The following is a 14126-nucleotide window of genomic DNA, read 5'->3' on the forward strand; positions in this document are numbered from 1 at the left end:
ATCTTTGATTTTCTGAAGTTTGAATATAATATGCCCATGTGTAGTTTTGGGGCATTTATCCTGCCTGGTGTTCTCTGAGCTTTCTGGAGAAGTAGTTTGGTGTCTGACATTAACTGGGGGAGATTTTCACACACTATTGCTTCAAATATTGCGTCTAATCCTTTTTTTTTTCTAGTATGCCCATTACATGTACATTACACCTTTTGTAGTTCCCTTGCAATTCTTGAATATTCTGGGTTTTTTTTTTCCCCCAGTCTCTTTTCTCTTTGCATTTTAGTTTTGAAGTTCCTATTATCATATCCTTAACTTCAAAGTTTTCTTCGGCTATGTTCAATCTACTTATGAGCCTATCAAAGGCATTTTTAATCATTTCTGTACACTATGCTTGATACTTGGCATTTCTCTTTGGTTCTTTCCTAAAATTTCCATCTCCATATTTACATTATTCATCTGTTCTTGTATGTCATTTTTTTTTAAATCCCTCAGCATACTAACCATAGTTTTTTAAAAAGTTTCTGGTCTGATAATTCCAATGTCACTGCCATATTTGATTCTGCTTCTGATGCTTATTCAGTGTCTTCAAACTGCATTTCCTGCCTCTTAGCATGCCTTATAATTTTTTGGTTGAATGACAGACATGATATACTCAGTAAAAGAAACTGCTGTAAATAGGCTTTTAGTAATATGATAGCAAAATGTGTGGGAAAGGGAAGCATTCTTTAGCCTTATGATTTGGTCTCACTCTGTGGTGAAACTACCCATGGACTATGAACTTCACCAGTGTTCTCAGTTCCCCTAGGCTCCCTAACATGGACAGGATGGTTTGAGTTGTCTACACTTACATATTTTCCTTCTCTATGTGGAAAGCTAAAAGGGGGCTGAACTTAGGTATTTCCCTTCCCTTTGGGAGGTTAGGCTCTTATAAAATCCCAAAAGTTTAGGCTCTGATAAAATAGTTTCACTTGAGGGCAGGCTTGAGTCCAACAAAATGCTCTGACATATTTCAAGATGGTTCCTTTTCTTCTCCCCTTAGGGAATTTTCTCCAGTATTCACTGTGAACACTCCTAGAGGTTAAACTCACAAAAATACAGGTCCTTCCATAACTGAGTCCTCCTGGAGTTTTTAACCCTCCGACTTGCCCACACTGAACAACTGCCCACACTGAGCAATTTTTCAGTTACGGTTCAAGTTTTCCTACCTGGCACTCGTTCCCACAAAAATTTTCCTTGTAGGTTTTTGCCCCAGTAAGTTGTGATTCTTTATATCTACCTGTCTGCTTCTCTAATATCTGATGCAGTTGTTTGCCCTATAATCTCATTTTTCTGACAGATCTAAGAAGAGTCGTTAATTTTCCAATTTATTCAGCTTTTTACTTGTTGTTAGGATGGAGTGGTGGCTTCTAAGCTCCTTACATGCCAGGTTGAAACCCAAAGTCTCAGTATTTTTTTTTTTAAGTTTTTTGTTTTGTTTTGTTTCGTTTTTTACTTTTTAACCATATGTCATCCCAGAAAAATATTGATCTCCTATTCCAAATACATTTTAGGAAATAATAGTGGCAAGAAAATCTGTAAGCATAGTCTAGTTCTCGAAAAGGGTTGTTTTGCAATGTACAAATACATTTCTTTAGAAGAACACAGTGATAAAATATCTTTTAAGATCTATCAAATAAGGGGTAGGCTTATCAAATTCATACATGTATTTGCTCTTTTCTAACTCTCTCTGATACCCCTAAAATTTTATTTATATATGAACAGTATAGCTATAGAACAAATTGAGGCTTTGGGTAGAAATATAATTAGCATACTAAGTTCATGTTTATAATTGCTTTGTTAATATATATGTTGATAGGGACTGCTATGGTTCTTTGAAGTCATTGCTACCTACTCTTTTAAGAAATATATACAACATTTTTGCATGCATATATTTCCTCACATATATCTACCTAAGTCAATATTTTATTAAATTGAAGTCTTCAAGAAGTCTCAAGATTTTTCTCAACCAATATTAATCTCCATTAGATTATAATCTTGTTTATATGTCACTTTTTTAACAGGAATCCTAAGAATATGAGCCTAATTTTATAAATGTTGTAATTTACCATGTAATAAATATTTGAATAAATGAGTTCTTGGTCTGCATTTGCTAAGTAGTAGAGAAAACAAATCAGCAAATCCCTTTTCTCCTCATGTCATCACCTTTGCATTCTTGTAGCAAATTATGTCATTTTCAAAACTAGAATTTCTTTATTTCCTTTACTGACTAAAATGACTCATTCTTATTTGCAGATTTTTAGTAAGATTGAGTCTTTTTTGTTTGTTTGAGACAGAGTCTCCCTCTTTTGCCCAGGCTGGAGTGCAGTGGTGCAATCTCAGCTCACTGCAACCTCTGCCTCCTGGGTTCAAGCCATTTTCCTGCCTCAGCCTCCCAAGTAGCTGGGAATACAGGTGCGCACCACCATGCCCAGCTAATTTTTTTTTTTTTTTTGTATTTTCAGTAGAGACAGCATTTCACCATACTGATTAGGCTGGTCTCAAACTCCTGAGCTCGTGATCTGCCCACCTCGGCCTCGCAAAGTGCTGCGATTACAGGCGTGAGCCACCACACCTAACCAAGATTGAGTTTTTCTTAAAAGATTAGTCTAGGAACTTATTTTGGTAACTGGCACACAGCGGATGGAAATTTTATGCACATTTTCCTCTTAGAAACTAAGGACAGGTAAATTTTTTATCCTTTGTGTTGGCATGCAGGAATAAATTTCCTCTTAAGAAGAAAATTTATATTGTTGAGAGGTCTGAGAAGCAGATACTTTTTCATATGTTCTATTCTCTAAAGGGATATTTAAAATTTGGTTTATAAAAATAAAACTAATTTGCTTTCTGCTCTGAAAAATAGTATCATTGTATAATAAGAGAGTAGCAGCACAGCCAACTTGGAAAATGCTGTTAACTGCCCATATCAATTTTATTACCAAAAGTATGTCATCTACTAGAATACTTATGATGAATACTCTTTCCTCACCGAAATATTTTTTTTAAGTTGCGTAAAGAGTTTATCAGTTAATCAGTTTCAAGTCTTAAGACCATTAGTATTCTCATTATATGACAAAATTACATATACTTTCTGTATTACATGTACATTACAATACTTTCTGTATTACAGAAAGTATACAAACAATCTGCAAGAGAAACCTTGAATTCAACTTTCATAGTTCTGAAATGTTTCTCATAAACATACAGGCATTTGAATTGAACACTATTCTTTTTCATTGAAAAAAAAAAAGGTCACTTACAAAATGCAACGTAACAAATACTGTTGACCTTAAACAATACAGGTTTGAACTGCATGGGCTGCTTATATGTGAATTTTCTTCCACTTCTGCCACCCCTGGAACAGGAAGACCAACCCATCCTTTTCCTCCTCTTCCTCAGCATACTCAAGATGAAAACAACAAAGGATGAAGACCTTTATGATTATCTACTTCCACTTAATAAATAGTAAATATATTTTCGTTACCTTACGATTTTCTTAATAACAGTTTCTTTTCTCTAGCTCAGTTTATTGTAAGAATATAGTACATAATACATATCATAGAAAATACATGTTAGTCAACTGTGTGTGTTATCAGCAGGGCTTCCAGTCAAGAGCAGGCTATTAGTAGTTAAGTTTATGGGTAGTCAAAAATTACATGTGGGTTTTTGACAGTGCAGGGGGTTGGTGCTCTTAACTTCCATGTTATTCAAGGGTCAACTGTATTTATTTAAGGTCCGTGATGCATTGCAAATAGACATACACGAACACACATGCACGTACACACACACACACACATCTACTTTGCTGAGCTCAAAGTTCAGTGAAATTTCACAAAATTTTATCTTGCCCAGGTCCTTCATTTTATAGATGAAGAAACAGTAGGCTTTCTGCCCAGTATCACACAAAACACCAAGTATATAATCTAAAGACAACCATGACTTTTTGCTATACCAAATATATACCAATTCTATCTTACCTGTCCGAGAAATGCATGCTATGGACATATGAAGGTGATGATAAGTCTCGGAAGATTAGGAAATAGACTTCCAGAGCAGATAAAGGCAGGCGTATGAAAATGAATAATGCAATCTGGAAGAAAGAGAATAGTCTATTTCTGTAGGTTTACCCACAGCTATTTTAAAGTTGTTGCTTCACCTTCTTCACCATCCCAGGTACTGTATTGTTCATTTGACTGTAAATGGGCAATCATTACACAGGCAGCAGGGACCAGCATCCTTTATAAAGAGGCAGTTGTAGCTCAAGAGTTGCATCTTGGTAGCACCAATACAGAATTTAAGGATTACAGAAGTAAGTTACACTGCTGGTTCGAAGAAAACTGTTTTCACCTCTAATTTTTTGTCTTATTCTAATCTTCCTGTCATTTTTTAAAGAACAAAAGATGAATGAGGAACTACTGGCTTGTGTTATCTTATTTGGTTATATGATTACATATTATTTCGATCAATAACATATATTAAAACTCATTAATCAATGCTTCTCTAATTTCAGAAAGTTCCCTATACTTGGAAACAAAATAAAGAACTACTGTAACAATTTGCACTTCATTTTCTTAGCATGGAGTAGAGCATTAATCATTATCATTTTTTCATGCCACTAAATCTTTGGAATGAGAATTCTTTAATAGTACTGGTCTACATCCACTAAATAAACATTACAGGCTTATAATGTGCCACGCACTGCGCTAGACACTGGGGATAACACTTTGAATAAAACAGAAATGGAACTCCCATCATGGAGCTCAGAAATAACATTGAAATTCTCCTGGATTTCGAGCCAGCAATAACAGCAGGAAGAAAACTGAGCTCAAAACACTCTGAATTTATTTCCGCCATTTAAAAAAATGAATGAAGAAGGTATTTCAAACCCAGAAAAGATATTTTCTCATCATGATAGCAGATGTTAAAGATATCGGAAACAGTGCAATTTCTCCTAGTGCAGAAAGAGGAGGAAGTTAGTAGACACACAACTGAAATAAAGGAAGCAGAAGGAAGAACACAGGCAGTGCTCATCTTGCAGGAGGCTTGCACACCCTAAGTCTATTTATAAATCAGTTATTCAAAACTAACAAGTAGTGTCGCACATCATGTTTATATTTTGAAGTAGCCACAACAGGTTTGTAAACACACAATGTAATTGAAACATTAGCATCAAAAAAGAGTAGTTGCCAATATAAATGGTATTGTAGTGACCAGTGTTTCCTTGGCTCCAGAAGCTCCTGGAAGATTGTCTCAGCTATACCTCATGGATCCAAAAGCCTAATTTTACCTATAAATAATCAATGGATATTTTATCTATCTTCAATTTCCAATGAGGAGAAATCAGTAAAGATAAGACAACACTGGCAGCCTTAAAGAAAAAAGCAGTAAAAATAAGATTATTTCATTATCATTTTTTAAAAGAGATGGGTTCTCACTGTGTTGACCAGGCTAGAGTGCAGTAGCTATTCACAGGCACAATCATTGTGCACTACAGCCCCAAACTTTGAGGATCAGACAATCTTCCTGCCTCAGCCTTCCGAGTAGCTGGGACTACAGTCATTGCCATTTTAGAAACCATTTTCATTCACTCCAACTTTCCACAAATATTTATTGAGTGCCCACTGTGTGCTAGCCACTGTTTGGTATGCTGACGCTACATGTCAGTGACCCAAACAATGTTCCTCATTTCATAGTATTCACATCTACTGGGGAAAGCAGACAATAAAAATGTCTTAAGAAAAGCAGAAATATTTTGCCAAGGGTTGATAAACTATGCAATTCCCATCAAAATACCACCATCATTCTTCATAGAATTGGAAAAACAATTCTAAAATTCATATGAAAACAAAAAAGAACCCACATAGCCAAAGCGAAACTAAGCACAAAGAACAAATTGGGTGGAATCACCTTACCTGGCTTTATACTAGAAGGCCATAGTCACCAAAACAGCATGGTACTGGTATAAAAATAGGTACATAGACCAATGGAACAGGACAGAGAACCAAGAAAGAAACCCATAAAATTACAGCCAACTGATCTTTGACAAAGCAAACAAAAACATAAATTAATGGGGAAAGGACACCCTATTCAACAAATGGTGCTGGGATAGCTGGCAAGCCACATGTAGAAGAATGAAACTAGATCCTCATCTCTCACCTTATATAAAAATCAACTCAAGATGGATCAAAAACGTAAATCTATGACCTGAAACTATAAAAATTCTAGAAGATAACATCAGAAAAACCCTTCTAGACATTGGCTTCGGCAAAGACTTCATGACAAAGAACCCAAAAGCAAATGCAACAAAAACAAAGATAAATAGGTGAGCCTTACTTAAACAAAAGAGCCTCTGCACAGCAATAGGAATAGTCAGCAGAGTAAACAGACAACCCACAGAGTGGGAGAAAATCTTCACCATCTACACATCTGGCAAAGGACTAATATCCAGAATCTACAAGGAACTCCAACAAATTAGCAAGAAAAAAACAAACAATCCTATCAAAAAGTGGGATAAGGACATGAATAGACAATTCTGAAAAGAAGACATACAAATGACCAACAAACATATTGAAAAAAATGCTCAATATCACAAATGATCAGGGAAATACAAATCAAAACTACAATGCGATACTTTAGTTCTGCAAGAATGGCCATAATTAAAAAATCAAAAAACAGTAGATGTTGGCATAGATTTGGTGAACAGAGAACACTTCTACACTGCTGCTGGGAATGTAAACTAGTACAGCCACTATGGAAAACAGTGTGGAGATTCCTTAAAGAACTAAAAGTACAACTACCATTTGATCCAGCAATCCCACTACTGGGTATCTACCCAGAGGAAAAAAGTCATTATATGAAAAAGATACTTTCACACACATGGTTATAGCAGCACCATTCACAATTGCAAAAATGTGGAACCAACCCAGATGCTCGTCAATCAGTGAGTAGATGAAGAAACTGTGGTATATTTATATGATGGAATACTACTCAGCCATAAAAATGAATGAATTAATGGCATTTGCAATGACCTGGATAAGATTGGAGACTATTATTCTAAGTGAAGTAACTCAGGAATAGAAAATCAAACATCGTATGTTCTCACTCATAAGTGGGAGCTAAGCTATGAGGATGTAAAGGCATAAGAATGACACAATCGACTCTGGGGACTCAGGGGAAAAGGGTGGGAAGGGGGTGAGGAATAAAAGACTACAAGTAGGGTGAAGTGTATACTGCTCAGGTGATAGGTGCACCAAGATCTCACAAATCACCACTAAAGAACTTACCCATGTAACCAAACACCACCTATTCCCCAATAACCTATGGAAATAAAAAAATAAAATTAAAAAAAAAGAGAGAGAAAATAAGGCAAGGTCAAGAGTGATAGTTCTGTTAGACAGAATGGTTAGGGAATTTATCTCTGAAAAAGTAACACTCAAGGAGATTTTAGAAGGATAGAAGCAATACCTGTGGCTCTCTGAAGGAAGGGTGCTCCAAGAGGAGGGTACAGCAAGTGTAAAGGCCTGGAGGAAAAAGGATGCTCTTCTTGTTGCCAGGACAGCAAGAAAACCAAGGAAATTAGAATAGAATGAGGGACAGTAGTGGCAAGAAATGGAATCAGAAACACAAATAGCAGCCAAGGACTGGTGGGTCATGAAAAGGGCTTTGGCTTATATTCTGAGTGAAACAGAGACCCATTAATGGTTTTAAGCAGAGGAGAGGCATGACCTGACTTAATTTTTAAATGATCACTTGAATTTTTGTTTGGGTAAAAACCCACAGTGAGGTAAGAAGGGGGAGCAAAGCTAGAAACAGGGAAACCCACGACAGGGAAACTGCACATGAAGGTGGTTTGAACAGAGATGGAAATTGGTGAAATGGTGTGAAGTAGTCAGATCCTGACTATACAGGTAGAGTCAACAGAACATGTTAGAGGATTGGTTATTCCTTTTCTCTCTGTTGTTTCTAGTGTTTCCTTCATTCCTTAAAGCTAGGCAAGATTATGTCCTTTTGGGTTTCACATTTATTTTTAAAGATTGCTAAGCAGTGGAAAATGATGACATTTAAGTTTTATCTCCTTTTCTATTACCTATTATTGAACAGCAAGATAGGTAACAGATATGAAGACTACCAAAGTATCTTCAAGGGCTCAGAAATGAAAATAGTTACACTTTAGATCTGTACAGGATGAACCTCTACTGCTAGGACTATTAGCACAGTCAGCTCTGCCTGGGCACTGTAATACTAAAGCATTATATGGGAATATTGAGGGCTTAATAAACAACCACACACACCAAGTTCTGAAAATTAGTCAATCATGAACTCCAGCACTATTATTTTTAAAAGGGGAGCAAATAAAGTACAGTGAAACTATTATATACATATTTTGTATTTGTACATATACATGTATATAGATATACATGTGTATATACATATATACACATATACTACATATATTACATGTACATATACTACATATACTACATGAATACGTAGCATATGTGTACACCTATATACACGTACGTATACGTGTACACATATATGCACTTTTCTTAATTTTAGTTGTATTGTTTTCAGATATAGTTAGGTAAAATTTAATTTTCTTTGTTTGCCTAATTTTCCCACAAAATTTAATACATTTTATAGGATTTGAGCCACAAAATAGGCTACCATTAAAAAGAAACAATCAGAGAATAGAAAATTGACTTTTTGGAAATTAAATTTCAACTAACAAAAATATCAAAAGTTGAGAAAATAAAATATTCAGAGATAAACAGATTAAAAATATGTGAGGGAACTTAATAAATAAGAAAAATCAGTTCACAAGTTCTAATGCACCATTAACATGAGTTTCATAAAGATAGGGAGAAAAAAAGAAGAAAGAAATGATCAAAGGTACAATGGAAGAAAAGTACCTAAAGCTAAATAAAGACAGTTGTTTCCAGATCGTACAGAATCATGAAGTCCTGAAAAGAATACATTTTAACAGAGCCATATCTGGAGGAATTTCAGAAGTGAAAAGATAAAGATCCTAATAAACGTGTGAATAGGGAAAAAAGTTATCTAAGAAAGAAAGAATCAGATTGGCATCAGATATCTATCTCATAAGCAATACTAGATGAAAGGTAACAATGTATCAATGTTTCTCAAGTTCTGAGAGAAAATTACTTTGAACTTACGGTTCTAATCACAATAATTTATGAATGCACTATGAGGAAAAACAAAAGGTATTTTGAACATGTAAGGACTCAGCACAATATTTGTAAAAACCTTTTTTTTTTAAGAAGAAAAACAGTAGTAAAAAGAAAAATAATAATCAAATACAAAGACATGAGACTAAAGCAATAATAGACATAGCCGGGAGAAAAATGAGAAGAAACTCTAAATTAGAACAGAAAAATCAGACTTCAAGAAGAAAGTGTATTTCATTCATCAAATGGTATAATTAAGAAATCTGAAAAAATCATTGTGATATGATGAAAATGTTTCTTCTGTCAACAAGAACAAAAAATGCAATTAAAAATTTCAAGAAAACTGGAATGCTTACAGGAAAATCTAAGTCCAAATGTGAAAGAAACAAAAATGTGGCATAATTGTGAGGAACTGAAAGAATTTAGCAAAAGGGAATCCATTTTACCCTAATGCTTAAAGTAGCATCCTTAGAACAAGCTAAGTTTTAGTGTCACAGGATCAGTTTTTTCTTTTCTAGATGTTCAACCATACTGCTTGGTGTTACAGTGAATTTTATTTATTACAATCATGACATTGTAAATGATGGGTTTTCTTCTTCAATTAGCACTGAGAAATGAAGCACAAGAGAATTAACTATAGATGCAAACCAGAATATAAATATTATAAATTTAGCAATAGGAAGTAATGATATGGAATACAGGAGTTCACAGAAGGCAAGAAAAGTAGCTGGAACTGAAGAATATTAACTTTCACATCTTACATAGTGGAGACTCAGAAAGGTATGGTCTGACACTGATAAATAATTTTTTAAAGCAAATGCATTATTGTGGGTAAGAATAATTAAGGCATACTTATGACTGTAGTATTTAAAATAGTTTTTTTTGTTTGTTCATTAGCATGCTCCTATGTATTTTGAAAAGTTACTGTGGAAACTAAGCAACCAATCAAACATTTCATTTTGTGTTCTGTATTTCCCTAAGTGCAAACTTAGAAAGGTACTCAAGAGTCTCCCAACTTATACATGGCAATAATCAGTAAGTGTTATTGAGGGTCTGCTATTCATTTGCTTGCACGATAATTACTGTGGGAAATTCAATAGATATACAAGATGTGATCCTAGATCTCAAAGAAACTTCAATCTCAATGAAAGCTAACAGTTTCTGACATATAAATAATGTATTTTTAAACCATTAACTATGTTAAGAGACACTCAAAAACATCTTTCACATGGGCCCAAAATTCCGTGACACTGCCATGTAAGGAATTTCCATTCTCATAGGAAGCTCCTGATTAGCACACCAAGACAATTATCTTTTTTTTTTTTTTTTTTTTTGAGAGGGAGTCTCCCTCTGTTACCCAGGCTGGAGTGCAATGGCATGATCTCAGCTCACTGCAACCTCTGCCTCCTGGGTTCAAGTGATTCTCGTGCCTCAGTCTCCTGAGTGGCTGGGATTTCAGGCGCCCGCCATCACACCTGGCTAATTTTTGTATTTTTTAGTAGAGACGGGGTTTCGCTATGTTGGCCAGGTTGGTTTCAAACTCCTGACCTCAGGTGATCTGTCCGCCTCAGCCTCCCAAAGTGCTGGAATTACAGGTGTGAGTCACCACACCCGGCTGACTATCATCTATCTTTAAGCAAGGTATGCCAAAATTTTGTCTCTTCTTTCTAAAAATATGATATAAAATAGAGGAAAAACCAGTAATATCTATAGACCTTAGTACTTTCTAAATCATGCCTGCTATCGTTTAATATTTCTGTGGACAAACTTGTATCCTTTCATTGTATCTAATAAAGACAATAAAGGATGATGGTGAAAGGATGGTAATATGAGCTCATAATTTATATCTTGATTGAAACAATAAAAGGGATGGAAGTAATCCTTCATCTCTCCCCCGTGAGCCAATCTTCAGAGGCTGTGCTGTTACACTTGTGCAATCTCCCTGTCAGGTCCCAATACTGAGAAAGCTATGCCAACTCTAGCACCTGTTCAGGCAACTGGGAACTCACACCTTTTGAGCAGAGGCTAGAAGCATCCTGGGAAATTCCTCAACTGACCGGTCTATGAGTCCTATTAATTTTCATCTCATTATGCTTTTAAAAAAATCTAAGTATTGATTATTTCCTATGAGCCTCTATATTCCAGAAGGGTAAAGACAATGGCTTTCTTCTTGCCTGATACACAGTTGCTCAACACATGCTTGAAGAGTAAACAAATATTCGTTCAATCACTACAATTTTGCCAAGTAACATGCTGGCTGTTTTATTTATGTTACTTCATCTGATCCTCTCAGTAATCCAAGAGATAAGAATTATTAGTTGTTCTCATTTTACAGGTGGAGAAAGTCAGGATTCTAAATTAGATCTTCCTATTGCATGATCTCACTTACATGTAGAATCTAAAGAAGTCGAACTCATACAAGCAAGGAGTAACATGGTGGTTGCCATGGGCTGGGTAGTAGGGGAAATAGGTTGGTCAAAGGGTACACAGCTTCAGTTATACCAGACGAATATTTAATATATTCTGGAGATCTAATGTACATCATAGTGATTACAGTTACTACTGTATGGTATCCTTGACTACATTTGAGTAGCTCTTAAGTGTTCTCACCATAAATACAAAAAAATGACTGAGAGGTGATGGACATGTGAATTAGCTTGATTGTAAAATCACTTCACAATGTATATGTATATTAAAACATCACATTGTATCCCTTAAATATGTACAGTTTTGTCCACTGTTTACTTGTCAATCATACCTCAATAAAGCTGGAACACACACATATACACTCTTGAATCTTTCTAGCTCCAAACACCAGACTATTTGTTGGCATACAACTGTTTAAGAGTTGATTTACATTGATTATGAACAAAGAGACAATGGAGATTTACAAATAGGGAGATGCCATAGATAATTCAAAATTTATAGAGAAGTTATTTAACCCCATGTCTTGGTTTCTTCCTTAGTAAAGTGGGGAGAGAAATAGCACCAACAAAAATATAGATGATGTAAGAATTAGATAATCTCTGGAAAGTGCTTAGCATGGTACTTAACCCAACATAAGAACTTAATCAATAGTAGCTATTATTAGAAATATACATGGCTTTTATGCTATTAGAGGCAACTGACTTTACCTTCCCATGCCTTCGTTTTCTCATCTGTGAATGCAAGGAATGGGGTTAATGAGTCTCTAAAGTCCTTTCGGCTGGTAACAATCCATGATTGTATGTTTGAAAATAAACTACATTTTTGATGAATTGTTTACTGAAATACTGAAGTGAAGGTGGTGGCAATCCAGGTGGCAGTGTCTTATAAGCAGTTAGAAACAGCTCTAGTTTACAAATCTAGATCTAAAATATAAAAATATATTCAAACACACACATATATACACAGAATTAAATCTGTAATTCAGGGAAAAAGATGAAAAGCTCAAAAAAGGTAGATTAAAAAGTCTGATAATTTGTTACAAGCAGGAAAAAGCTTAAAACAGGTATTTTAAACGTTCATAATTTGTGATAGAAAATTTATTCTTAATTGAAAAATTTATAGTCTCCTGATTTTTCCATTTTTTTCTCATCCTTTTAGACAATTATCCATGCTAAGCACAGTTGCTGGTGTTTAGTTCAATAAATACCACTAGTTTATCATTGCATATTTTCCAAAATTACTTCTCACCTTTTCCTTCTCTTTATCATTAAGCTATCACACAAAAGGGGATTCTCTTCCCATATTATTGCAGATATAGGCTCTTCAACAGAATCCTAATGTTAAGCAAAATAGTTCTATACAAACAGTGATTTTGGAAAGTATTTCTATATGTAATATGAATGGCATATTTTCACAAATAAAATGTAAATAATAGATAAACACTTAAAACAAGAAAATGCAGCTTTTGCTCCAACTCTCTGTTTCTATGAAGGTATGCAGCAACATTATTAATAAAGATGGTGAAGTTACTATACTAGCTTCTAAAAGAGTTTGAGTCAGCTTGGTTATGAAAGACAGTAACACTCCTCAGGGCTTGTCACCTTCGGTTCTTGAATACTAAAGTGCTTACTTGCTTGTCAGGGTTAAAAGCTACTATTTTAAGTTCAAAGTGAAAAGCTCCTTTCAGGTGGTAATGATAGTTTAAAATAAACAATGTGGGGCAGGTAAAAGCCTCCTTTAGGCATCTACCATGTTTCCCCTTCAGTCAGGACAGTGCTTTCTTATTCTGTATCAATATTCATGATCCAGGTCATTAAACAGTTAGTGAGACAGACACCACTCTTTATCCCTGTACCCCACTGTTAAACAACTGCAGGCTTCAGAATTCTGGAGCTGTGTGTAAATATGAAAGCTCCATGTGTCTGACCCATGTGGGAAGGCATTAGGGTAACCTGGGACTGCTATGCAAGAGAGAACTCCCTCGCACGAATGTTACCATCACGAAGCAAACTGTTTGCTTTGTGTGTTTGGTGCCTCAGTTGTGTTCTACAGGAACCATATAAAAGTAGTTTATGCAAAAGATCCCGAAGATTTTGTGCACCTTCAAGATATTAGGGAAAATGCAAGACATCAGTATTTTTTCGTTTGATATTTCTAGACAGAGACTTTTACTATAGTCTGTTTAACCACTTCTACCAAAGAGGATTCAGCTTAAATATGAAAAGTTCAAAACACATACACACACTTAGTAGTAACTGAAAAAAGATGAACAGCCTAAAATTTCCACATTGCTCCTTGGTATGCATCACATTCAATCTACCATTTTGATATTTTATAATACAGAGACAACTGTCACTCAGTGTCATCTTTATGAAGATAGTCTATGCATTGAATACATCAATGTTTATTGCATGCTTGCTCCTTCAAGTGAAACTAAAGTACAGTCAAATGAAAGTTATATTTAAATCTTTTTAGCAGAAA

The 14126-nt window shown here is 35.1% G+C and overlaps 1 protein-coding gene and 1 long non-coding RNA gene across 2 annotated transcripts in view; one reads left to right on the top strand and one right to left on the bottom strand.

Annotated features, from left to right (window-relative positions):
• Positions 1 to 4596, top strand: part of LOC105529232 — a 172610-nt gene extending 168014 nt beyond the window's left edge. Inside the window, exons 4-6 of the long non-coding RNA XR_001004478.1 lie at positions 3333 to 3495; positions 4204 to 4343; positions 4541 to 4596. This is a non-coding gene — a long non-coding RNA (uncharacterized LOC105529232). The remainder of the gene's footprint in view (positions 1 to 3332; positions 3496 to 4203; positions 4344 to 4540) is intronic.
• The window catches only part of TET2 (tet methylcytosine dioxygenase 2), a 131678-nt gene that overhangs the window by 102641 nt on the left and 14911 nt on the right, over positions 1 to 14126 (bottom strand). The window lies entirely within an intron of this gene.

The sequence above is a fragment of the Mandrillus leucophaeus genome, unplaced genomic scaffold (assembly GCF_000951045.1).
Source record: "Mandrillus leucophaeus isolate KB7577 unplaced genomic scaffold, Mleu.le_1.0 Scaffold756, whole genome shotgun sequence".
Lineage (NCBI taxonomy): Eukaryota > Metazoa > Chordata > Mammalia > Primates > Cercopithecidae > Mandrillus > Mandrillus leucophaeus.